Below are 7690 nucleotides of genomic sequence, written 5' to 3' on the forward strand. Positions count from 1 at the left end.
GCACCTGCAACCAGAATGTTTGACACACAAAGACGTGTAACTAAACTATCATTTCTTTCCTCTGCTATTATTACGGGAGCTTATTGAGCGCAGGGTAAGGTCACCGGTAGCTCAGGGCCTGTGATGTGAGTGGGAATGTTTAGATGGGCTTTTGAACTACACTGATTAAATTAACTTTCAGAAGATGGCCCCTGAGAAGAGGGAACTCTAAGCCATGGGAATCACTCTTAATTCACCATGAAAGCAAAGCAAACCCAAAATAAATCGTGACAAATATGGCTGTAATTATAGGCCATTTTGAAATAGGGTGTGCAGAATCAACATAGTCAGCTTCAAGATGTGTTTGCCTTTTGGTTTTTAGTTTGACCAAATGCTCTATGTTGGTCATTCGCAAAAGCTCCCAGTGTTGTCTACAAGACTGAGTCCTTGTACCCCACGTCGCCTGAAATGCACATGTTCTTTATTATGGTACAGTATGTAATAGCAGCCTAATAATTGCTTTGATTTTGAGATGTTATAGGTTTTCTATTTGACGTTGAATGGTCCATAGAGAAGTCAGTCCAAAGTCATTCCTGCAATGTCATGAAGTCCAAATGTATTCAAGGCATCAATGAAATGCAATGCTGTAATTTGCCCGGTTCTGAAAGATGCCTGTGGCATCTGGCAACCCCAGCTGTTCAATCTTTCACCTGCCGGTTGCCAGTAAGGACAGGTATTTGACCTCATCCAAAATATCAGGAAAGCTTCCAGTGTATTAACAAAATGATAAATGTGTGTAAATGTGGATTTATTGAGGCAGGCTTCATTTGTGTGGGCAGCCTATCTGGATAGGTTGGATAGTATATACAGTACACTCTATGGTCCTACCTATCCAGATACTGTAGGCTGCAACAATACAGTACTGTACATCCACATTTACACACATTATGACATATACAGTCTATGGGTAGGACATACTGGATTAGTTAGTCTATAAATTAGCCATTGAATTGTGCTTGTGAGGTAGTTTTATGATCTCAGTACCGTACAGTAATTGCTCGGTTCTCCACATATAGTAGTTTCCTTTTGTATGCCACTGGGTAGGTGGTATTGCTGGAGCTCTGGGTTTATACACACACAAAATGAAGAGCGTCTTCTCTTTCGCTAAACAATGAACGCTGTCAGGACACGAAGACAGCTGAGGTTTGGTTGAGCAAACGGACCCCATGTGGAAAGTCTACCCCATGTGGTCCTGCAATAACCCCAGGGGACTGTAGCAGTGAGCAGGAGCCTTGAGTCATCTCTGTAATTTTAGTTTTGTGCAAAAGCAGCTCTTAGTTACCACAGCAGCAGTGCTGTTAACCAGGCACATCCACATGTAAGACTTTCCCTTCCCTCCGAGGTAATAATTATGACGTCACATCCGTGGTTTTTCCTCAATAGCTTCATGTATACAATCATGATTACTGTGAAACTCGGCGGTATTTACGGTCCTATCCTCTATATTTGCCACTGGCCTTTCCATTCAAGTTAAAGAAAAGCTCTGCCACCCTTGCCATCAATCAAGGGACTGTATTTGAGTGAGTTCTTTAGAAGACCTGGTTCTTCTCTGAAGCTTTGTTCACGTTCACAGTACAAAAACCCCCTTTGTTTGTGCATATTTGCCAAAAATCCTCCTTAAAAAGTTCTAGAGTTGAAGAGACACAGAGAAAACCTGAAGAACTGACATCTTAACTTTCTAGGCATATAAGGAAGGCCAGGGTCATTGCTTTCTGGAGCTGAAACAACTGCAAAGAACAGAAGCTCTCGCACGAGAGAGCTATTTCCCAAACATTCATGCTCTGCTTGAAAGACATCTCAGGTATTTGCCCTTCTGTGCATGGGCCCTAAATATGGGGCCTTCTGGTCTGCTGGCAGAGAGAGAGAGAGAGAGAGAGAGAGAGAGAGAGAGAGAGAGAAAACGGCTCCCGCTGAATCCCAGGATGTGACTCTAAGGAGTTTACCTTTGCCTGGTTATATTTGGACCCGATTCAACAGTGCGGTCCGCGTCTGGTCAGACGGACATGCACCTACGGCATTCCTTAATCCCGCTGCGGTAAACGGGGGGAAGACATAGATTTGTAGCGATTCCATGGAAAATAACTCTAATATGGTCAGGATTTAAACCTGTTTATGTGAGGTTTTCCCGACGATTCTAATCAGACTGTCAATCTTAATCCTCAAACATCAGAGCAGAACTACTGCACTGTTGAGTCTGTAGGCCGCACCATTTTTTGTTGAGTAGAATTGGGGTTTTGGTGATTCTAATGAACACTGACCACACATGTATTAGAAAACAGAGTTTCAAGGCAGATTCATTTCAGTGCACGCAGTCAGACCGTGGCAGAATGACATCAGACAGGTAACTATCAACAGCTAGGCTCCATGCTGTTGTGTAGCGCATCACCTGTCTCGGAGCTTTGTACTCCAAAAAATTCCTGAGTTGCAGATTTTTATCACTTTCATACCCCATTTACAGTTTCCCATCAAGTGCCGCATTCAGCCCAAATTAAAGTAATTATACTCGCGCCTGGAAACTCTCTCTCCTCTGACTTCTATACATTACGCCCCAACAGGCTCTCCACGCCGCCACTGAAACACCCCTCTCCAAATTAAAGGACTGACAAGTGCCAGAGCCTGACATTACGAGCCGAGTGTGTGTGTGTGTGTGTGTGTGTGTGTGTGTGTATGTGTGTGTGTGTGTGTGTGTGTGTGAGAGCTTTTTTGGAAGCGAGTCCACCCAGGCTTCTCAGCCTATCTCACAGTGAAATCTATGGGCTTGGAGAGCCGCCTGAAACTGCTCTCTGCCCACTCCTAATGAGAAGGGGCCTTGAACACACACACACACACACACACACACACACACACACACACACACACACGGCTATCACTCTTCAGGCTGTGGGGAAGCTGACAGGTAGATGAGAGTGTAAGACAGCAGGGAGGATAGGGGAGTGTGCTTTCACACGGGTAGACAGGGTCTTTTCAGGGTTTTTTATTTTATTTTTATACATTTGCTTAGCAGAGGCAGATTATATTCCCCCCTTTTTTAAAGAAGTAAATTACCTGCGGGCTCCAACAGAGAGCTGTGAAGGTTTAATCTCTTAAGGGTGCACTGCTAAGCTCATACCAGGTCTATTTTTACAGTGAATTACTGAATGCATAACCTAACCACTGTTTCCATGGAGCCGCAGTTAAACGAAGCTGCTCGGGTTTTAAAAGTGATTAGGATCTGTGTGTGGAGGACTCTTTGTGGCTCGACTCGTGTGACAGAACAATTGAAAGCAAATGTTCTGTTTGCACTACTGTTTGGGGAACCGCTAGGGCCCCACCCTGGGCCTCTTCCCAGAGAAGATCTTAACGACACACACGCTTCTGTCTCCCAGGGGCACTTCAGGTCAGGCACGTTGATTTGCAGCCCTCGTAGCCGCAACATGCAAGATGCATTATGGGGGCCCCTATAAATCGCACAAGTAGAAATGTTTGATGTACAACTCAAATCCACATCTTGGACGGATGTGTTGATATATTGTATGTTAGATACAATGCGAGTCAATCCTCGGGTTCCAAAATTGTGTAATATAATGTACATATGTGAGTCGCTTTGGATAAAAGCGTCTGACATGAATAAAAGTAAACAGTTAATATGGTATTAATATGGTTTTGTTTCTTTAAACTTGCATAAAACACTGTCCTGTGGCTTATACACAATGCGGCTTATATGCGGGAAATGACTCTAGTGCGGTTATAGCCGATAGAGGGCCGTGAAGCGAATGCAGAAGTACCTTTCCCCCTGTTACCAGTTGATGAACCACTGAAATGATAATGTACGTATGTACAGTAAGTGGCTTTGGATAAAAGCGTCTGACATGAATGAAAGTAAATGTACATGTGAGATACTGCTCCTCAATATATAAAAAGTGTTCTGACTGTTCCTTTTCTCTTCTTTAAAAGCAACACTAAAGCACTTTTACGCTGTTGCACGCATGCTATTTGTTTATCCGGCAAATAACGATGTCCACAGACAAGGTGGAGTATGTTGCATGATTTTGCGAAAGTATGATGTATTGCGACATCAAAACAAGTCAAATTTGTAGTTTCTTATGTCTCATTACATTGAACTGCAGGTTCGCTACCTGATCTGGTAAACTTAAAGCAACACTAAATAGTTTTTCGTACCGTAACATAATGTTTCCAAAATTATTTCAGCGGTTCATCAACTCGTAACAGGGTGAACGGCACTTCTGCATTCACTTCGCGACCCTCTATCGGCTAAAACCACACTATGTAACTTTACCAGATCAGGTAGCGTCCCTGTAGTTAGATGAAATGAGACCTAAGAAACTACAAATTTGACTTGCTTCGATGTCGCAACACATTACACGTTCATAAAATCATGCAACATGCTTGTCTGTGGACATCGTTATTAGGTGGATAAACAGCATGCGTGCAACAGAGGAAAAGAGCTTATTGTTACTTTAAATAGTGCGGTTTTAGCCGATAGAGGGCCGCGAAGCGAATGCAGAAGTACCGTTCCCCCTGTTATGATCTGTTACGATCTGTTAATGAACCACTGAAATGATTTTGGAAACATTATTTTAAGGTACAAAAAAACTCTTTAGTGTTGCTTTAATGTCATGTATATATTTAGGCAAATGTGTATGCCTTGCAGCATATGATAGGCTTCTTGGTATGATTGATTTTCTGGAGGTGAAGGCCAGACAGAGAAGATTAAAGATTCAAATGAGTGAAGAAGTATGTGGTCATTCATGCAGCAATTTCTACTGATCCTCTAGCGACTCTGCAGATCAGGTTTACAAAAGATGAATGAGGAAGATTTTCCTTTTCTTCTCTTCCTCATTCTGAAATAAACACAAGTCTGCCTCGGCCAAAGTCTTACTTTTCATTATGTGCAGATCTGTTCATAGTCGCTCCCTCTCTGTGATTTTATGATCTTATGATCTCATCAGATGTTTTTATACACTGAGATCTGATCCGTTGGCCCAAACGTGCAGCCGAAGCAGAGCGGCTCAAGCCAGCTCAAGCGCTAGTGTGGCCTTTGCCAGCAGCTGAAACTGGCAGCGTTGTCCGGAGTAAGTACACGCTGCATCTGCTAAAACCAGTTCTCCATTCACACTACCTTTACATTTGTGGTGAGCCAACCACTCCCGATTCTGCTTAGTCACTGCATGCTGGCCTTACTGGCAACCGGCAGGTGAAAGATTGAACAGCTGGGGTTGCCAGATGCCACAGACATCTTTCAGAACCGGGCAAATTACAGCATTGTATTTCATTGATGCCTTGAATACATTTGGACTTTATGACATTGCAGAAATGACTTCGGACTGACTTCTCCATAATTATCTGACAGAATGATAAACGTATTTAAACGTATAAATGTATGGAAGGTGATTTGAAACGCCAGACAAGGTGGAGTCACTGTAACAGTTAGTTATTGTTCTCGCTAGTCGTATTTAAGTTAAGTGAATAAATGCACATTTGCAGTACAGTACATTCATTTATGTGCACATTTGATCTGTGTTGGATGATTCAAGATGCCTCCTATCCTAGTTTTCCTTTAAATGCTTTGCCCTGGAAAACAATAAACTATTGGCCATTGTGTTTTTTTTCCACCTGTTTCACATCACATTTTCACTGCTTTGTAATCTTATTTTAAGCCACTGTTTGTGGTCAGTGGCAGCTTTCTCTGCTGGCCGTGTACGACTCCTTACTCTGCAGTTGAACTCCAGGTGTGAACTTTCCCACCATTCAGTAACAGGCCGATCACTAGGCAGTGTGTGTGTGTGTGTTTGCACAAATATTTTGTTGTATTTGTCAGGCGTTCAAACCACCGTGACTCCGCGAAAGGCATTCCCGCCTCAAAAACTTTCCACAAGTCAACGCAGATCGTCCTCTCTGTACTCTGGATGATGGCCACGCTACTGTTAGCATTTTCAAAGATCTTCTGAAAGATACTGTAGCCTGGCATAGCTTAGCAACAGCGTTAACCCATTGTGCTGGAGATCAAGGCCGATAATCATTCATCAGTGTACAAAATACATGCGTTCCGTGCACTTTACACAGCCCATTTGCACAAGCATTTCCTATATGCAATGCATGACTTTAAAAGATACCATCTTGACTGCCATTTTGCGCAGTGTATTTTAAGGCCTTGGAATCATTACTGTACATTCAGTTTAGTTTAATCTACAACACACCCAGCCCTGTTTTCAGTGGCAAAAAGGGTAAATATCTTATTATGTCGGATAACATTTGACAATTATCACCAGTATGTAAATGTCAAAAAAAAAAAAAAAAAAGCAAAGAGCCTTCTTGCTGACAGTGCTAAAGTGCTCTAAGTGACTGGTGGGGTTGGAGAGGGCCGTCCAGGCTGTTTATAGCTCTCGCATGGGGCAAATGTTTAGTTTGAGAGTTTGCATGAGTCAGCATGCAGCACCCAAAATTCTGGAGCTCTTCCCAGAAATCTGACGGAGTCTCTGGGAGGGACAGTGGTTAGAGTGGACTCCGGGGCAGCCAGGCGTTCATCGCCTCGAGTTCAGGACCCAGCGAACACAACCACACCTTGGGTCGGATCTCTGGAAGCTCTCGCTTATTCGCTTTTGTCAGCGTGCCTGAAGAAACTCTCGAAAATCACTTCCCTGCATAACAGCTCTTATCCATCATTACAGGCCCCGAAAAAGAAGGTGAACGAGGCGAAGAATGGGCAGACTGTTGAAATGTTGGAAGTTCCTGCCTTTTGAAATCCCACAGGTCATTAGCGACTGAAAAGATGGAAAAGGGGGTAATGCTTGGTGTCAGGCCACAGATGTGTGCACAAACCAACCCCCACCTGCTGCCTGCTGTGCAGATTGCTAAAGACTGATAAGACAGAATTAGACGATCATGCTCGCCAGTTGACTTCAGGACACATGCTAACATTGCTTTCTGTTCAAACATATTTATTCATATTTGTAGGCTTCAACAAGGTGATAAAGAGAAAAAAAGGTTTTGCAGTTATGAATACAATCGAATTCCTGATCTAGATCAGTAGCCAAGCAGAATTTATCTGAGGAAAATATTTTTTTATCTGTGGAAAATATTTTTGTTTTGATATGTATTGCCCATTGGGTTGATACTGACCAAAACAGCTGTAAACATGTCTTCAGTAACAACATTGTTTATGCACCTGTCCATATACAGTGTATGCAGTGTATATCATAACTGGAGTTCATCTGGGTACATTGAGATGGTTTTGTGGTAGTTTCTGCAGCGAGGATCATATATGAAAATGCCTCCATAAATCCCCATCTGAGGCAGTAATCTTACAAGAGACGAGCGAGCAAAACAGAGCAGCCTGTGTTTAGACAGTCCGACCACTGCATGTTCAGACAATGCAAATATGGTGGTGCGGGGTCACCCCATGATCTATGCCTCTCTCTCCGCCTGGGTCTGTGTCTGTGTCTGTGTCTCTGCCTGTGTCTCTGCCTGCCGCCCTGCCGCCCTGACCCGATGTGGGACCGCTCCGCTTGGCTCTGGGGCGGGTGCGTAGCCCGCGTCTGGGAGCCCGGGCCCAGGATTGGAGCCTGTGGCGGCGGCCACTTTGCCTGGCGTCTCCAGTGGTCCGCTCCGAGCGTTCCCCCCCCCCCCCCTCGTGGCTGCTCTCCAAAACCGA

This window comes from Sardina pilchardus, chromosome 20 (genome assembly GCF_963854185.1).
Source record: "Sardina pilchardus chromosome 20, fSarPil1.1, whole genome shotgun sequence".
NCBI lineage: Eukaryota > Metazoa > Chordata > Actinopteri > Clupeiformes > Clupeidae > Sardina > Sardina pilchardus.